Genomic DNA, 21723 nt, shown 5'->3' with positions numbered 1-21723 from the left:
TATATTTTAGTTGATAATTGTTAGCTAATGAAGGAGAAGGAGAATGGATGGCTATAAAGTTGAACATTAAATAACTTAAATATGATTAAGCTCAAATACACAAAAACAGCAGAATATTACAATATTTATTTAGTTTATTTTATCATATAATATAATTTACTTTAATTGTATAGTATATTTTATATAGTATACAGTCTATTTTATATTTTATTCAATATATTTTTTTATATCAATAAATTGTCTCTAACCATATATTTTGAATAAATACCATCTTAAATTTGCTTTGGAAAAGTTTAAAATACAACGTAATATCCATTTAAATTGTGTACAAATCGAAGAACATCGTTATTTATCCTCTATGTGAGACACCTCAACGTAATTTTAAATGCTAAATTTCAGAAGCACTTCCTATATTGTAAAATTTTATTAACATCTCCTTGGACTGTCAGATCACCAAACAGTATAAACATATGTTTACATTAACACATAACTCTATTCTAGACATGTCTGATTGAAAGTATTAATATTTAAGCCCAGAGAAGGTGTACAAGCTATCCTGAAACTTCAAAATAAAAAAATAAAAATACTAATAGGTTTTTGGAGTTTAACACATAACTCTATTCTAGACATGTCTGATTGAAAGTATTAATATTTAAGCCCAGAGAAGGTGTACAAGCATCCTGAAACATCAAAATACAAAAATAAAAGTACTGATAGACGGAACATGTGGGTACCTATAGTAAATAAAAACCTTTAGTTACAACCCGTAGGTCATGACCTGACCTTAGCCTGACACTTTTGCTGTTTTCATGATGACGTCATCCACAGTAACAGTAGGTTTCAAACGTTTTTTACACGTTTGTTGTGTTGTACACTAAGTCCTATGATGTTTCATCTAAACTTTACACGTTTGAAATGATGAACGAATCATGGAAATGTGTATTTACAATTGTTAAATGTATTTTGATTTGAATTTTGTCTTCACCTACTCTCCATTCACGAGTAATAAAGTTTTTCTCACTAAATGTAAAAATTACCTGTGAATCATAATTTTTAGATACCTACTTTTAAATCCATAACTAAAATAGGTACAGAACTAGTTGAGTTGGATTTTGGATTTACGGTCTATGCCTATAAATTACCATGAGAATACTCAGGTTTATTAACTCAACTGAGTTAAAACAAAAGTTACCAACGAATCTGTTACAACCTTATATTACTAAAAATTTTTATTTCTTAACGTTGAGCCATAGTGTAGCTAAAAGAAAAGAAGAAAGAAGGGCACTGATATAGCTCAACTACCCATACTCTCGGGGTTTCCGTTGATTTTGAGTTTACTAACGGTTGCTGTATTTGAGTATAAACGAAGATTCTATGTACGTGTTGTGTGCACGATGAGACGGTGTGTATATAATTGCAGCTCTCATCTCACTGTACACTGTTGCTGTATTTGAGTATAAGCGAAGATTCTTTGTACGTGTTGTGTGCACGATGAGACGGTGTGTATAATTGCAGCTCTCACCTCATTGTACACTGTTGCTGTACTTGAGTATAAGCGAAGATTCTTTGTACGTGTTGTGTGCACGATGAGACGGTGTGTATAATTGCAGCTCTCAATTCACTGTACACTGTTGCTGTACTTGAGTATAAGCAAAGATTCTTTGTACGTGTTGTGTGCACGATGAGACGGTGTGTATAATTGCAGCTCTCACCTCACTGTACACTGTTGCTGTACTTGAGTGTAAGCGAAGATTCTTTTGTACGTGTTGTGTGCATGATGAGACGGTGTGTATAATTTGGCAGCTCTCAATTCACTGTACACTGTTGCTGTACTTTGAGTATAAGCAAAGATTCTTTGTACGTGTTGTGTGCACGATGAGACGGTGTGTATAATTGCAGCTCTCAATTCACTGTACACTGTTGCTGTACTTGAGTATAAGCAAAGATTCTTTGTACGTGTTGTGTGCACGATGAGACGGTGTGTATAATTGCAGCTCTCACCTCACTGTACACTGTTGCTGTATTTGAGTATAAGCGAAAGATTCTTTGTACGTGTTGTGTGCACGATGAGACGGTGTGTATAATTGCAGCTCTCACCTCACTGTACACTGTTGCTGTACTTGAGTGTAAGCGAAGATTCTTTGTACGTGTTGTGTGCACGATGAGACGGTGTGTATAATTGCAGCTCTCACCTCACTGTACACTGTTGCTGTACTTGAGTATAAGCGAAGATTCTTTGTACGTGTTGTGTGCACGATGAGACGGTGTGTATAATTGCAGCTCTCACCTCACTGTACACTGTTGCTGTACTTGACTGTAATTGTGTGCTAGAGGAGGCACTTGACTAGAGTCGCCACATCCTCCCCCCACCCCTAACCACTTGTTGCCCCTCCCCAATCCTTCACTTAGTCAATTCCTGTTTACACCTCACAATCTCCACAATGAGCTAATTCTAAGTATAGACCTTACAAGTACTTCATGACTAGTTTACCTCTCTCTATCTTATAGAAAAAAGATGAATATATATATTCGAGGTTTGTTTTTATGTGTCTTCTTTTATATATGTAAAATCCTTCATAAGTATTTGACTGTTATTTGGTCAAGATTATAATTGAGGTTGTCTGAACAAAACTTGTTTTTAGTTGTCCAACCAATGTCACCAGGACTATTTCATCTTTATATTAAACTTAAACAGTTAGTCAGCCAGTGTTATTCAAATTTTTTCATCCAATTATCGTTGTTCAATTTTATGAAATATCGGCCCTATACAGAGTGTCCGATGTTACAAAGCATCCATTTAAGGAAATATCAAATTTATTCTAAAATGCTTTTTACCTGCCTATTAGTATGTGTTTCATTATATATATGATTATTTTTGAAATGGTTTAAATACAGTACTTGAATTTAGTAACAAACAAATTTATCGTTTTTAATAATAATCGTGCGAAGTTTAAATGTAATTGCATTTAATTTTTTAAATGGCGAATGCTTTAAATCTCAATTTCATGGAACCTAATTGTTTACGTCATAGAAATCATTAGTCTCATGAACCATTCAATTAACAATCCCATACACAATATATATGTTTTTCATGTTCACTAATGCGTCTTTAAAAAATTTTTGGTATTGTGACGTAAGAATATTTTATCACTAGACTAAAAAACTTAAAGTAAATTATTGTTTTTGTATTTTTTCGAAACACTTTTACTTCATTAGTAACATATTAACAGAAATAACGTCCTTGATGTTTTTATAGAATTCGATCATTTGAACTTAATTGTTTCGTAGAACAAAACATTTAAGCGTCTCTTAAAAAATTTTGGTATTGTGACGTAAGAATATTTTATCACTAAACTAAAAATCTCAAAGTAAATTAATGTTTTTGTATATTTTCAAAATACTTTTACATAATTAGTAACATATTAACAGAAATAACGTCCTTTATGTTTTTATAGAATTCGATCATTTGAACTTAATTGTTTCGTAGAAAAAAAACAGTTAATTTCAAACAAAATGGGAACTAGTAATTTCATGTAATAAGCAATTCCAAATATTTGTCAAATATTAGCTATATTCAAATCAGGTCAGTCAGTTCCAGGTGTTATCCAAATTTGTGGATTAGCCAAATTTGAGTTATACCCAAATTTCAATATTAACAAAATTAATGAATACATTATTCTACCATTCCGTTACTATTTTAATTTCATTCTTTATGTGTAATTTCATAGCAAAATGTCTGATACATCCAAAAGAACAGGAACTCGAAATTAACTTGAATTACGAAGAGTTATTTTTAGTTTTTATTACTTTGATAGTTAAAATCTTATGTTTTTGGGTAGTTTTCTCGATAGACCTATTTACAAAAGCAAATAATTCAGCTCTAGTACATTTGTATAACTTGTGGTTTTAGTTCTATTTATAGCATCGTGTTCTTTAATGTTCATATCAAGAAAGTAAAGAGAGGGAACAGTTTTATTTTATGAATATCTATTTTTGGAAGTTCCAAGGTGAAGGGGTGGTATGCGTCAGTGCGCATGATGGTAATTTTTCAAGGTAGGAGGACAGTAACGAGTAAAGTGATCCTAATGTTGCGACACTTCGGCCCGCGCAATTCTCGAGGTGTTAACCCTCCCCTAACTCCCGAGACCACTAATAAGGGAGGAAATTAATGTAAATTTCTTTGATAAATTCCATAACGTAGAACATGCCTAAGCATTAGCGAAGCTAATAACTTTATTGGCGGTACTCCCTGTAAGTTCGATTGGATGTACGTGAGATATCTCTAGAAGCTTCTTAGTCAACGTATTACAACGTTGCACTTTGCAGCACAATGTATTATCAGGAAGGATAATGCAGGAGAAGTTCACGGGAAATTTTAAATGTTAAAGTGTAAGATATCTCTAGAAGCTTCTTAGTCAAAGTATTCTAACGTTGCACTTTGCAGCACAATATATTATCAGGAATGATAACGCAGGAGTTCACGGGAAACCTTATATGTTAAAATGTAAGATATCACTAGAAGCTTCTTAGTCAAAGTATTCTAACGTTGCACTTTGCAGTACAATATATTATCAGGAAGGATAACGCAGGAGAAGTTCACGGGAAACTATAAATGTTAAAATGTAAGATATCTCTAGAAGCTTCTTAGTCAACGTATTATAACGTCGCACTTTGCAGCACAATATATTATCAGGAAGGATAACGCAGGAGGAGTTCACGGGAAACCTTAAATGTTAAAATGTAAGATATCTCTAGAAGCATCTTAGTCAAAGTATTCTAACGTTGCACTTTGCAGCACAATATATTATCAGGAAGGATAACGTAGGAGGAGTTCACGGGAACCTTGAATGTTAAAATGTAAGATATCTCTAGAAGTTTCTTAGTCAACGTGTTATAACGTTACACTTTGCAGCACAATGTATTATCAGGAATGATAACGCAGGAGGAGTTCACGAGAAACCTTAAATGTTAAAATGTAAGATATCTTTAGAAGCTTCTTAGTCAAAGTATTATAACGTTACATTTTGCAGCACAATATATTATCAGGAAGGATAACACAAGAGAAGTTCACGGGAAACCTTAAATGTTAAAATGTAAGATATCTCTAGAATCTTCTTAGTCAAAGTATTCTAACGTTGCACTTTGCAGCACAATATATTATCAGGAAGGATTACGCAGGAGAAGTTCACGGGAAACTATAAATGTTAAAATGTAAGATATCTCTAGAAGCTTCTTAGTCAACGTATTATAACGTCGCACTTTGCAGCACAATATATTATCAGGAAGGATAACGCAGGAGGAGTTCACGGGAAACCTTAAATGTTAAAATGTAAGATATCTCTAGAAGCTTCTTAGTCAAAGTATTCTAACGTTGCACTTTGCAGCACAATATATTATCAGGAAGGATAACGTAGGAGGAGTTCACGGGAACCTTGAATGTTAAAATGTAAGATATCTCTAGAAGTTTCTTAGTCAACGTGTTATAACGTTGCACTTTGCAGCACAATGTATTATCAGGAATGATAAATGCAGGAGGAGTTCACGGTGAAACCTTAAATGTTAAAAATAAAGATATCTCTAGAAGCTTCTTAGTCAACGTATTATAACGTTACACTTTGCAGCACAATATATTACCAGGAATGATAATGGAGGAGTTCACGGGAAAACCTTAAATGTTAAAATGTAAGATATCTCTAGAAGCTTCTTATTCAACGCATTATAACGTTGCACTTTGCAGCACAATATATAACAGGAGTGATAACGCAGAAGGAGTTCACGGGCAACCTTAAATGTTAAAATGTAAGATATCTCTAGAAGCTTCATATTCAACGTATTCTAACGTTGCACTTTGCAGCACAATATATAATCAGGAGTGATAACGCAGGAGGAGTTCACGGGAACCTTAAAAAGTTTAAAATGTAAGATATCTCTAGAAGCTTCTTAGTAAAAGTATTTCGAACGTTGCACTTTACAGCACAATATATATTATCAGGAATGATAACGCAGGAGAGTTCACGGGCAACCTTAAATGTTAAAATGTAAGATATCTCTAGAAGCTTCTTATTCAACGCATTATAACGTTGCACTTTGCAGCACAGTATATAATCAGGAGTGATAACGCAGGAGGAGTTCATGGGCAACCTTAAAAATGTTAAAATGTAAGATATCTCTAGAAGCTTCTTAGTCAAGAACGTATTCTAATGTTGCACTTTGCAGCACAATATATAATCAGGAGTGATAACGCAGGAGGAGTTCACGGGCAACCTTATAATGTTAAAATGTAAGATATCTCTAGAAGCTTCTTATTCAAACGCATTATAACGTTGCACTTTGCAGCACAATATATAATCAGGAGTGATAACGCAGGAGGAGTTCATGGGCAACCTTAAAATGTTAAAATGTAAGATATCTCTAGAAGCTTCTTAGTCAACGTATTGTAACGTTGCACTTTGCAGCACAATATATAATCAGGAATGATAATGCAGGAGGAGTTTAAGGGGAACCTTAAATGTTAAAATGTAAAGATATCTCTAGATGCTTCTTAGTAAAAGTTATTCTAACGTCGCACTTTACAGCACAAGTTGTTATCAGGAGTGATAACGCAGGAGGAGTTCACGGGCAACCTTAAATGTTTAAAATGTAAGATATCTCTAGAAGCTTCTTATTCAACGCATTATAACGTTCGCACTTTAAGCACAATATGTTATCAGCGGAATTGATAACGCAGGAGGAGTTTCACGGGCAAACCTTAAATGTTAAAATGTAAGATATCTCTAGATGCTTCTTATTCATAACGCATTATAACGTCGCACTTTACAGCACAATATGTTATCAGGAGTGATAACGCAGGAGGAGTTCACGGGCAACCTTAAATGTTAAAATGTAAGATATCTCTAGAAGCTTCTTATTCAACGCATTATAACGTCGCACTTTACAGCACAATATGTTATCAGGAGTGATAACGCAGGAGGAGTTCACGGGCAACCTTAAATGTTAAAATGTTAAGATATCTCTAGAAGCTTCTTATTCAACGCATTATAACGTCGCACTTTACAGCACAATATGTTATCAGGAGTGATAACGCAGGAGGAGTTCACGGCAACCTTAAATGTTAAAATGTAAGATATCTCTAGAAGCTTCTTATTCAACGCATTATAACGTCGCACTTTACAGCACAATATGTTATCAGGAGTGATAACGCAGGAGGAGTTCACGGGCAATCTTAAATGTTAAAATGTAAGATATCTGTAGAAGCTTCCTAGTAACAAGTATTCTAACGTCGCACTTTACAGCACAATATGTTATCAAGGAGTGATAACGCAGAAGGAGTTCATGGCAACCTTAAATGTTAAAATGTAAGATATCTCTAGAAGCTTCTTACTCAACGTATTATATAACGTTACACTTTAGCAGCACAATATATTATCAGGATGTGATAATGCAGGAGGAGTTCACGGGAAACCTTAAATGTTAAAATGTAAGATATCTCTAGAAGCTTCTTAGTCAACGTATTTATAACGTTTACACTTTGCAGCACAATAATATTTACCAGGAATGATAATGCAGGAGGAGTTCACGGGAAACCTTAAATGTTAAAATGTAAGATATCTCTAGAAGCTTCTTATTCAACGCATTATAACGTTGCACTTTGCAGCACAATATATAATCAGGAGTGATAACGCAGAAGGAGTTCACGGGCAACCTTAAATGTTAAAATGTAAGATATCTCTAGAAGCTTCATATTCAACGTATTCTAACGTTGCACTTTGCAGCACAATATAATAATCAGGAGTGATAACGCAGGAGGAGTTCACGGGCAACCTTAAAAGTTAAAAATGTAAGATATCTCTAGAAGCATCTTAGTAAAAGTATTCGAACGTCGCACTTTACAGCACAATATATTATCAGGAATGATAACGCAGAGGGAGTTCACGGGCAACCTTAAATGTTAAAAAATGTAAGATATCTCTAGAAGCTTCATATTCAACGCATTATAACGTTGCACTTTGCAGCACAGTATATAATCAGGAAGTGATAACGCAGGAGGAGTTCATGGGCAACCTTAAATGTTAAAATGTAAGATATCTCTAGAAGCTTCTTAGTAAAACGTATTCTAATGTTGCACTTTTGCAGCACAATATATAATCAGGAGTGATAACGCAGGAGGAGTTCACGGGCAACCTTAAATGTTAAAATGTAAGATATCTCTAGAAGCTTCTTATTCAACGCATTATAACGTTGCACTTTGCAGCACAATATATAATCAGGAGTGATAACGCAGGAGAGTTCATGGGCAACCTTAAATGTTAAAAATGTAAGATATCTCTAGAAGCTTCTTAGTCAAACGTATTGTAAGTTGCACTTTGCAGCACAATATATAATCAGGAATGATAATGCAGGAGGAGTTTAAGGGAAACCTTGAATGTTAAAATGTAAGATATCTCTAGATGCTTCTTAGATAAAAGTATTCTAACGTCGCACTTTACAGCACAATATGTTATCAGGAGTGATAACGCAGGAGGAGTTCACGGGCAAACCTTAAATGTATAAAACGTGTAAGATATCTCTAGAAGCTTCTTATTCAACGCATTATAACGTCGCACTTTACAGCACAATATGTTTATCAGGAGTGATAACGCAGGAGGAGTTCACAGGGCAACCTTAATGTTAAAATGTAAGATATCTCTAGAAGCTTCTTATTCAACGCATTATAACGTCGCACTTTACAGCACAATATGTTATCAGGAGTGATAACGCAGGAGGAGTTCACGGGCAACCTTAAATGTTAAAATGTAAGATATCTCTAGAAGCTTCTTATTCAACGCATTATAACGTCGCACTTTACAGCACAATATGTTATCAGGAGTGATAACGCAGGAGGAGTTCACGGGCAACCTTAAATGTTAAAATGTAAGATATCTCTAGAAGCTTCTTATTCAACGCATTATAACGTCGCACTTTACAGCACAATATGTTATCAGGAGTGATAACGCAGGAGGAGTTCACGGGCAACCTTAAATGTTAAAATGTAAGATATCTCTAGAAGCTTCTTATTCAACGCATTATATAACGTCGCACTTTACAGCACAATATGTTATCAGGAGTGATAACGCAGGAGGAGTTCACGGGCAATCTTAAATGTTAAAATGTAAGATATCTTTAGAAGCTTCTTAGTCAAAGTATTCTAACGTTGCACATTGCAGCACAATATATTATCAGGAAGGATAACGCAGGAGGAGTTCACGGGAAACCTTATATGTTAAAATGTAAAATATCTCTAGAAGCTTCTTAGACAAAGTATTCTAACGTTGCACTTTGCAGCACAATATATTATCAGGAATGATAACGTAGGATGAGTTCACGGGAAACCTTAACTGTTATAATGTAAGATATCTCTAGAAGTTTCTTAGACAAAGTATTCTAACGTTGCACTTTGCAGCACAATATATTATCAGGAAGGATAACGCAGGAGGAGTTCACGGGAAACCTTAACTGTTAAAATGTAAGATGATGTTTACGGGACATAAATTTCTTGCCTTACCATGGATTTGTACATACTTCATAGCTTAAAACAAAGTTTTGCTTATTTTAGTGATGGTCAACCAACTCACTGGCACAGTACTTGAGATATAAATAACATAGTAATCCCATATCAATAACACTTTACTTGGCAGTGTGTATTGAGTAATTCGCACAACTATGGGTATACACGGTCACGATGATATATCTAAATGGGTACATGCGTTAATGCCATCATGTCAGGTTTAATCAATGATGTTAATTGCCATGTTATTCGAAGAGAAGATTTATTAATGAAACTCCTGGTAATATAAAGACTCAAAAATACGTCAATATCGTGAAATTCACATAAGGTCTGTATTCGATTAAAGGTTTCATTTAATAATTGTGTTCTCGAATTGTACAGAGTGTTTCGTAACTCTCAGTATAAAGGTATACCACGTATTGCTCAGATCAAGACAAACATATTTCAAAATATAACATGGGTCTCTGATGCTTAGTTTCCCATCTATCACATTGAGAGCTGTCGTTTATTCAGTTTTTGTATTGTTGGCTATTCGCTGAGAACCTCAATGTGGGCCATGTCTTGTCACAGTAAATCTGCTCTAAATAAGTTATTTATTATTCAATTTAAATAATTTTGGTGTTGTTAGATTTGTGATAAAATACTCTAAAACTGTTATTCTTGCAATGTTTGAGTAAAAATCTAGTTTTTAAGATATTAAAAGTTTTATTTTTTTTATAAACAACACATATAGACAGACAGATGGGAAACTAAGAATTGGAGACCCATGTTCATATGGTGAAATATGTTTGTCTTGACCTGGAAAATTACGTGGTATACCTATGTCCAGAGAGTTACGGAACATTCTTAATGTTTGATAAAACGGAGAATTCATTCAAATGTTTCATTAGATTTAATCTGAAATCGATTTTTAAGTTTAATATTTCACTTTTTTTAAATATCACTTGTATGAATAATACATAACAATAATATAATAGTATGGAGCATTTGTCATCGTTATATGTTACAAAAAGCAGAATACTACGTTTTAAGGATTTAAATTCACCCTCTTCTTAAAGATGCACAACGAAAACTTAAAACTAAAAAGTGTAGCAGTAGACTGCCACTCAAACATTTACGTAATACCTGACTGGTAGCCTACACCAACGACATGAAGTACAGACTGGAGAGAATAAACGCAAGCGATGTCACTAGACAGAATCTTATACGCAGAGAGCACAAACAACACGTTACAACCACCAATGTAGATGGAAAACTGAAGAAAAATGTAACAATTAGAATTTTTGACACCCTAAAAAGTGTAGAGCAAAGAAGTGTTTTCATCTAGCTGTGCTGGAACAGAGAAATACATTTATGTGTATGGGGTTGTAATTTTTTATGGCAATATAATTTGATCACTTCTTACTCTTAAAATTGTTCATCGTATTTTTTTATTTGGTGTAAGGTAAATGGTATTTTACCATGAACGTGAAACAGCTTTTTGGGTATATATTTTTTATAGAAGCCGAAGAGAAATATGCACTTGCAAATTTACTAGGGGCATTCGTGAGGAAGGTTTTATTGTGAGATGTATTTAATTTTATAACATATATTTTGTAATCCAAATTTAGTGTAAATAACGAAGAATGTATTTTTTTAATCATCCCATTTGACTTTTTACATATTGTTGCCAAATAAACATATAATTAAAAAATTATATATAACCTTATATAGTTAAAAAGCAAAAGAACAGTTGAAGAAAACGCACCGTACAGAATTTGTCGCATACTTTCCAACTCTCATTTCAGGAAGGATTATTTATCCAAAGTTATCCAAAGGATTATTTTATTAAATGAGCATTTTTCTATTGACCATTATACTCATTGATTTAACGAAATTAAGGAAGAACGAAGGTAAGGTGCACAGTGTGGGCGGTCATTAACATGCACAGCTTCCACAACTACGGTTTTCATTTTTTTTAACTGGGGAAAAGTAACATTTTAAGTATTGATTTATAATTGCCAAATATATGAACGATTATCTTACATTTAAGAATACATATTTTATGATAACATGAAATCATCTTCAAAATTAGTAGCCTACCATTACCAACTTGTACGTATACTATCCGAATCGTATTCCTTTTAAATTATAATTACTTTAATTGACAATGACCCATCTACAACAGTTATTCTACGTATTGGGTAGCCTATATAAGATCAGGACACATACATTTTCGATCCCGATTAATTTATTAAATTTCTATCAAAGAACTTTTATCCAATTTATACAATTAGTAACATCAAGATTTTAATTTTACTTTGATATTCCTTGAGTATACAAGTGTAAATAAGTTTCAAACAAGTTTATCATTTTGCTTCTTTAAAAACTGACATGGCGTGAACAACATAATATTTTATTTGATTCTTACTTCGCATTATGCTCACTTTAGGAACCAGAACCATAACGTCCGACTACGAGCCAATGGCGCAGTGTAGCGGGTACAACGGTTATCTCAAGATAACCGGATCAAGCAACGTCGAGCGTGGCTGCTGCTTGGATGGTGACCGCTGAGCGATCCTGTACTTGCAAGCAGCCCGCCTGCCCGGCCGTTGGTGGTGGATCGGAAGTCATCTTTAAGCCGTTGGTCCCCCAGTTTAAGTGTTAGCGATGACTTCTTAGCCCTAACTTTGCCAGGTCAAATAAGACATCTTTACCTTACTTTTACGAGTGTCCCCACCTGTTATCAATATCTTTGAACTCGTTCCTATACTAATATTAGTACTTTATTGATTATTCCAAATTTAATGATTCATATATACCCTCTTCAAATTTCAGAATTAAATATTGGTTCTCGTACCTAAAATCCCAATAAGTATAATTTTTATAATGTCATGCATAATTTAATTTTTTGCTCTTCATCTATTGTTTTCTAAGAATTTACGAACTTCTACAGTTTTTTTAATTATCTAAGGTTAAGTTAGAGGGCTTCTTAGCCCTAACTTGACCTGGTGAAATAAGACATCTTTAATTTACTTTCACGAGCGTCTCCACCTGTGTACCAATATCTGTGAACTCGTCCCTAAAAGATTACTAGTATTTTATTGATTAAACCAAATTCAATGGAATTTGGTTGAATTGTATATACCAGTTTCAGTTTTCAGACTTAAATATTGGTTCTCATACCTAAAATCGCATTAGGTATTTTATTTTATATTATCATGCATAATTGTTTGTTCTTCATCTATTGATTTCTAAGAATTTACGAATTAGAGTTTTTTTTTTTTAAACAATTACTAATGTAAATTACTTTCCCAATATTTACTAGCCCAATCACTACTATTTACTAATAAATTCCAGACGTATGTTCCAAAAACGTTGTTTTTTTTCGGGTCTTTTTCGTTTAAGGGCCAGCACCTTACAAACATACTATACCTGACTGACAGTGCATTTAATCGTTTTATTGGTATTATTAGTTCGTGGGGCAGTAGTCCAGGTACTACTTCTAGTATAAACTCGTCTTAACTTATTAGTGATAAATGCGCGCCGCTTATCTTTTGCCTGTAATTTTTTCATGAGTGAGTTATACTTAGGTTTTCTTGTTCAATAAAGCGTGGTGAGTTGACCTGGGTTTGGACTTTGTAAGCTCGAGTTATTTTTTTTTTCTAAAAGAGCAAGCAGCGCAAAGCGCTGCGCAGCGGGCAAGCATCACGTGATCTGAGTTTTGAATAGGCAAGCTAGGGTCTTTTGTGCTGGCCCTTAAACGAAAAAGACCCCTTTTTTCTTAATAAAATAACAATTCCCTTAATTCCAAAGCGGAAGAAAAGTGGTTGAGGTGGTGCAGTCCAGTTGTACTTCATTTCAGCGTTGAACGCCATTGTGTCCTGCGCGCCTCAGGGTTTAACCTAGAAGCTGGCCAGTGAGAGAACATCCCTGCAGATTTACCAGAGCGACGTTGAGCTGCCCGGGGCGACGACGGAGGCCGCAGCTGCCTCGAACGTGACTCGGAGACTTTACGAGCGACCGCGACTACGACTGTATGAATCACACAATAAACGACAATCAGCAATGGCCCCATTGTACTGCTGTAGTAGCTCATTGTTGGCTTGGTGATCAATAGAGCTTACTTACACGTAACCAGATAAGAGCCTGATCCACACCAGTATCGCCTGTGATAACATGCATGGTTACTGTACCGCTGTTGTGTACTCCTCTGTAAACAGACCGGCTAGGACGCCTACGTCGTAGTACGTTTTCTTTTCCCATTCGGTAGGAAGAAAAAGAGATTTATGAAAAGAAGGCAACGGAAGTGAAACCGGTAAAGGATGATGAGGGGATCAATAATCCGTGCAGGGTGCCCAGACGCAAATTCCTAAACAATTTAGTGTCATCTTATTTTAAAATATAGAAAATAACCATTTATTAATTATAGCCGAAATAATAATAATTCATATTCCATTGCAATACTAGTTTCGTCCTGACGAGATTAATAAGAAAAAGGATTAAAAATAAATTGATTGGATCTTTTCTAGCTGACAAAGCCGTAGTATAATTTAATCCTGGAAGAAAAGTATTTTTGTTGATTATAATTAACCTTTACTTAACTACATTCGGCCTCACATTACATTCACTTAAAAATAAATTACGTAAAAAAAGTTTTAATACAAATTTTGCTGAAGAAACGTTAAAACCATTCAGTGACTTTTTAAAACGTAAATTAAATTTACAGCATCAAAAGATAAAAACATTAGTACAACGAGATATGGGACAGCAAGATATTTAGCAAGATTTTATTCAAGATTTCTAATTTCATATTTCAGACATTATAAACCGATAATTTAATTTTTAGAATAAAATGATAAAGAAAATGAAGTAATTATTTCGGAAATACAAGAGTGTAGTGAATATTATAATAACCAAATTGTAAAAACGAATACAAACATTAATAATGAAAATGTATAAATATTTGTTTACTTTAATACTTAGAAGTCAGTGATCGTTATAATACACGAAATATTACTGAAATCTGTATAGAATTAATAGAAAATGGAACACTTTTTTACAAAAAAATTTAGTGCTATATTAAAAAAAAATAAAAAAATAACCATTTAATAATTAGCAAACGCACTTTTTCAAAATATTTTCAATCCGTTATAAGAAATAGTCACTTCTGTCGGTCAGTCCCGCGACTGCCTTTCCATTTTCTATTATTCAAAGACCATTATCAGGTCATAATCTGGGTGCTTAACTTGCTGAGATGACGAAGACGGCCGTAGTGGTTGATTTCAAGCTTACTAGATAACGCTCTTGTTGACAAACTCGGCTGACCTAAATCAATGTTAGGAGGCAACGATGTTTTGATCCTTTAAAGCAGAGCTCCCGAGTAATTTGAACTGCTTTGGATGTCTGAAGTTGAATTCTGTGTATTCCGTTCTATACTATCTTGTTTGTTGCTGTCAGGATCAGACCTTTGGGTTTGAAAAAGGAGGAAATTAAAGCAAAAAGGAGGACAGTATTGAGTATTCTTATAAACTTTATGAAAAACATTTATTTATACGTTATTGAAAAAATGTAATTTATAATTCAAATAAAAGAAAACTCAAATTGGATTTGTTTTGCCATATAAATTTAAAGGCGAAATATTTTTGAAGAATATACCCATGGATAAAAGAATTATTTGAGGATTTTGTTTTGTATGAGGCATAAAATTAAACTAATTATTATTATAATTTTACAATTTAGAAATTATAACCAAATTTGTTGAATGGTATTAAAAATAAGTTATGTGAAATGCTTGGAATTCAGTCGTTGCATTGATTCGTTACATTATTAATAAGGTATACTTACAGACATTTAGAAATTATCACTATAACAGAAAATATAATTAATGATACATAAATAGAAAATCAAGGGATAGTAGCGCCAGTGTACCTGAGCGAATAGAAACAACAGTGAGTCAGTGACACTATAGACAACACTCAACATACAACTGAATCTAACAGCAGTTCACACGCCATGGCATTACGTGTGCGCTGCAATAACTTTTCATCTTCGGGACTTCGGAATCGGAAGCATTTTTTAATGTGATGATACTATTGTTGAACATTTATGCGTTCACCAAAAAGACGGACATTTAACAATTTCGAAAGCCGGATGACTGGAGGACAAACATTAAAAAGACAAGACTTTATCTTTTCATAATACTACATTTTAATTAAATTGAAACATCTTCAACAATACCAATTGCATCGTATACCATACTGATAGTGAATAACAAAGAATAAAACAATAGATCTACAGAAAGAGAGGTCTTTGTTTGGCTCGCTGACGTTACTACTCATATCAACCATTAACGATGCCACTCGTTCGCAAAGAAAAGAACGCCTGACGCATAAGACTCGTCGTAGATGGCGTATCCGAGTTGAGATCTATATATAAACTCTGCGTCAAGGAGGTAAATTATGTCCTTCTTGATAATCAAATGCCATTATTTTCGGAAATTCATTATTATGGGCACGATCACCACTTTACAATGATGAAGAGGTAAGAGGCTTGTTCGACACCAGTTATATTATCTGCTTCTCTGTTATATAATAAATATCGGTAAGTGGTACGAAATAAAAACTTGGCTTATATTTACATATAATTACAAACCAGCCTCTTTTTTGTGGCAGGACCGGTTCTAAGGAAAGGGACCGATGAACAGCAATGTACTTGAGGCGTGCTGCTTGCATTTATACCTCTGTGCACAGTTTATATTTCACACAACTGAACTAAGCACTTATACGTAAAATAAAGAACGTTAATTGAAACTTTTCTTAGTCTAATTATTATACATGATAATTTATTGAAACTATTAGTTGGTATTACGTTTAAAGCAATGAAAGTTAGTGTCTGAGCTTTTGCGAAGCCTGTAAATTGTGGCACTATAAAACCTTACTTTCTCTGTCTGACTGTCTGTCAGCAAAATATCTCAATAAAGAACTGACTTACTGACATTGAGTATGAACTTCATTTCTATATAAGGAACGCTGTGTTTGATGGCGGTGGATGTCACTAAATGCGATTTGGCTGAGCGTTAGCAAATGTTTTTATGTGTAACCATAATGCCAAAAAAGTAAAAAATAAACACTTTTCTAGACAAACTTATACTACACACAAAATAGTTGAAACATGTGACATTTTGACGCTATAGCTTAACTATCCCAACACACAAAAATGTGACTTGGTGTGAAGATTTTTATTGTTCAATCGCTGAAGTGAAGCCCAGTGTAATGGGGAAAATCTGAATGTATCATGTTGAATGAATTCATATTTAGAATTTTGCATGACATTTTATTCCTACAATAATGAGTTCCACGATGCATCTTGGATATTTTTGAGTCAACTTCTTTTCTATGATTGTCTATCTGTCTATCAGCCCGTAAGACATCTCGATGATGAAATGAGCTAAAGATTTTAAATTTTGCAAGCAACGTCATCGAAGCCTGTTACGCCACGTACGTCTATTCTGTTAACTCAGAAAAGAACTAAGACTTTTTTATGTAATCAGTAATTACTCTCATAATTAGGAATTAGTTGGAATAGTTAAAAACTAATATTACTATTGAAAGAATCATTGTTTGTCAATTAAAAACACACATGTTTTTATTTAACGATAAACCATTTGATCACAATTCATTTTCATAATAACTATTTTTCTTTGCGTAGCCTATTTAAATCTATAATGGAAAGATAAAAAAGAGAGAACACGGAAAACTCCCTGAAACAACTCTTAACAGGCCATTTAAACTGATCAGATGCTCAGGTCATGTAGTCAACGCCAAATATTGGGTCCTGTAGTGTCAAACCCATTTTCGCAAAATATTTTTATGAGTTAAGGAAATTAATAACTAAAAATTGACTTAATTTTGAAACACCTTGAGATTACAACGAATACAACAAATTCGTCAAGTTTTATAGCTGTCAGTCACTTTAGAAATTAGTAAACAGAAGTTAGCCGTATATTACTTAATTTGAGCTTTACAACACAGGTTAGAAAATTAGGTAGTGTTGTATGGCTCTCAGCATTAAACGAGTTTTTTCTCAAAAACGTAAAAGTTCAACTATAAATCCATGTTTTGAGCAACATATGACAGTAACACAGCTCAATAATAAAGTTGGTACTTCTGTATTGGAGTGTTTTTTATAGTAAAAAAAGTGTCTCAGTTATGTAAATGATTAACTTTTTGTTTTGAACAAAAATGTCTATGTAATGGGTTTTTAAAATATATTTGCCATTTAAATATTGAGAGTCACTTCTTAGCCCAGCATCCGATACTACTGGGATACTGATCGTATTATTAGGCAAAGGGGAGGAAGTTGTGGAGGCTCCAGCACACCACAATCATCGACTAGAGGGGAGAAACAGTTTTGGTTTTTTTATCCACAAAAGTTATCGTCACTTAAAATTTAGTAGCCAGAGATGAATGGCTCGGGCACGTGCTGGAAGGCTAATCTGTAATGTGAGTGAGGACAAGCGGACCTGGAGCCGGCGGTAAATAAGCGATGCCCGCCGCGCCGTGTCCAGTCCTGCACGTGTGGGGAAATGTTAAACAGCGTAATTATTGAACAGTGATACATGACACATGCAATGTCGCACAGGCCGTGTACACCCAGTAATGTGCTATAATAAGGTTGTCACAACAGTCACATTCGCCAATGGGGATAATTACGTTCTTGAAAATTTTCGACCTATCGGCACGATGCCATAAAAAGCAAAAGAATTAAAAAACCAACAAATCATTATCCGTTGCAGTAAAAAGTAACAGTAAGACGCAAATTGACATTAATAATTAATTGCTAACTGCTCGATAATTAATTACTAACTGATTGGAGCTCATTCTCTAAGGAAGTTACAGCGTCTTTGCTAAGGACAACATCCGTAGCCAATTAGTGATCTGGTTCAATGGTAATTGTAGACTATGGACAGTGTCAAATGTAAATTAAAATTAATCCAGTCCCTGCTGTATCAGTTACTTAGTTTGTATTCAACATAAATTTCAATTTGAACTAACGAATGGCACACGCCTTTCAAATAAACTACCATCGTCGATTTAAGGAGAATTTAGTTAAGAGTCTGTGCATCAGTAAAGTTCACAATTCACTATGTTTTATTTTTCGCAAATATGCCTAATATATAAATAAATAAACATAAAAATTCAAACGCCACAAAGAGGCTTTCAAATTCAATTATTATTAAACAGATTGTTAGTTATTTACTGGAATATTTTTGACTATCCTGTTACAAAATTAATCAATTTGACTGGACAATGGACTACAAAATGTTATCATTATGTTTAAACAACAGGTGATTTGAATCAATACATTTATTGAAAGCACTATTGAAATCAATAAAAAATACTTAACAAAAAAAAATCATAACGACAGGACATTCTTTTTTATTCCTTTTTTAATTTGACTATTTACAAGACTTTTACACAGGGCACTGTTACAATATGTGTTTAGAAGGTTAAACGCGTTACTTGAACCTTGCAAAGTTTGTTCTTCTTGTGTAAGGTCACTGCCATTTACAGTGTTTAATAAAAACAAGTTCCTACTGGGGACTTAACTAACGGTTTGCAAACGAAACGCCGCAAGTCGCCTAATAGCATTGCACAGCGATTACATATGAGCTACGATGATAGCACAGGTGATTGCTGTAATAAAGTGATATCTCCTATTCAATTGGAGATATTAATTCCAGTGTTTTGTAATTATAGCAGCGTCATGACCAGATCCGCTATAGTAGAAGTTTTCAACTATAGCGGCTAAGTTGACATTTTCAGTGTTAGTGTCATGAAACATAATTAGTGTTTATGGTTTGTGCTTGAATAATCAGAAGAAGCTACAAATTTTAAATCCTTTCTTTCAAACCAATTAGTGGATAGTGACTATTTTGGAAAACATTCTACTAATTATTTTTGCAAGGGAGAAACCATTAATTTACACCTTATAATGCTGCACGTTCGAACCTGGGACCTTCAAATTGGGAGGCCGATTAGTTTAATTTATCTCTTACTAAATATGATCCAAAACAATTACCATCATGAATTTTTGGGCTCTCTTTAATTTAATCAAGTTTTAATATAAATGTTTTCATTCGAACGATGATTAAAGATTTTGAATTTCCGTGGAACAATGGCGAAACGCTGTACATTACAACATTCTGCAATATTGTGTGGTATTTATTTCATTGAAATTTAATTGTAAATATAAAAGAACAAAGTATTGTGTTGTAGTTTAAAATGTTAAATTTTTTTATACATTTTAAATAAAAGTACAGGACGACGACTAACCGTTGTAAAATGGTAAACTTATTTCCTAACGGTGCATTTCTAGTACTTTATTAGAATAGGGTGAAAAGTATCTTAGACAATCATATTTCTACTTATATATTTCACAATACCGGGCGTCTTATAAACCCCCCCCCCCACCATTTAACTTTCTTGTGAATAGAGATGGAGTGATTTAATTTGTGGGATATTTTAAGACCAACAGAGGAGGTTTTATGCATGAAAATTTTAATTCCCCCCTCCCCCCAAATGAGGAATTTAGGAGGTAGGTAAAAATTTTTAAAAGTTTTTAAACATCCAGTCCGGTTAATGTGTCAAAGTGGACTGAATGTGTCTCACATACTAATAGGTAACCAATAAGAGACAACATGGCAAAACCAGCTATTGGAATTCCCAGGACTTCCTAATGGGCTTCGGTGAGACAAAACAAAACCAAATAAACGCTATGTTAATAATGGATGCTAATGTTTGTTGATTCTTGTAATAGCTTCTTTATGATTTTGGTGTCGTCAGTTCTCAAACTAACTAGTGAGTGAATGTTTTATCTGCCTTACACTAACTTTGCATTTCACTTAAACTGTGGAGGTTTTATAACACAATTCAAACTGAAATTGGCCACCAAATTTGATGGAGTAACGTTAGAACTAGAACCCTCTAGTTTGTGCCAATCATGTTATTAGAATACCTTTAAAATAGGGTGTTACTTGCTAAAATAACCTTGCCTATGAAAACAAATTTACATATCTCCAAAATACCCCACTTTGGGGGGTGGGAGAATAAAAAATGACATACACCAAAAAAGTCTTTAGTTGGTCATATAAAAAACCGCCAAAGTAAATCATTCCATTCTTCATTGTAGAGTTAATAGTGGCGGGGGGGGGGGGGGGCATTTTAAGACACCCGGTAAGGTGGAAATATATAAGCAGAAATACGCTTGTCTAAGATAATTTTCACCCTATTCTAACAAATAGAAATGTACAGTTAGGGAATAGATTTATTATTTTACAATTCCCTACGCTTGTTACCCCATCTTGAGGGGGGAGAGTAAAAAATTGTCATACATAAAAAACTCCTTAGTTGGTTATATAAAAATTCCCCACAGTAAACCACCCCATCTCTAATCATAATTGGGGGGGGGAGGACTTTTAAGGCACCCGGTATAAATAACGTCCTCAAAACATAAAATATTATTTAATATATTTGTTTTATCTTGTAAATACATAACAAACGACAACACTGCAATTACTGATATAGCGCATAGGTAAATAAATAATGATAAATAAATACAGGAAGTATAATTTTATGAAAACTAATTCACTGTGAAATCTGAGAAAGAAACAAAATGTTGTAAAACCTTTAAGGTATTATTATTAGTTAACAATTTAACTTACTCCTCTTTAATTCATTCAATATATTCCAGGAAAACTATACACATTTATAAACCATTTATTTTTAACGTACCAACCTTTCGTGCTTTTATTTTAATTAAAAAGTTAATAAAAAGGCTTATTTTATGAAATACACTCAAAATTAGACGTTAATACTTTTCTGACTTTCTATTTTGAGATCCTCACAAAACGTGCATATTAGCTATTTATCTCGAAAATATTTCAATTATTCTATAACCGTTTTTTCACATTGAATATATAATATTACAAATCTGCTCTTAAATTACGGTTGGAACATTATAACACAGCATAAACTTTGGGACGTTTATGCAATACAACCAAAAATATTCAAATAATTATTGAGTGAAATGTATTGAATATTAAACAAATTTTAACGTCTAGACTATAATAACAAATTATTATATGAATTTTATTATTTTATATGAAAATAATTTATATATCTCATTAGACGGACTCA

Source organism: Homalodisca vitripennis, chromosome 1 (genome assembly GCF_021130785.1).
Source record: "Homalodisca vitripennis isolate AUS2020 chromosome 1, UT_GWSS_2.1, whole genome shotgun sequence".
NCBI lineage: Eukaryota > Metazoa > Arthropoda > Insecta > Hemiptera > Cicadellidae > Homalodisca > Homalodisca vitripennis.
The sequence above is the reverse complement of the archived record's forward strand: the minus strand, read 5'-3'. Positions refer to the sequence as shown.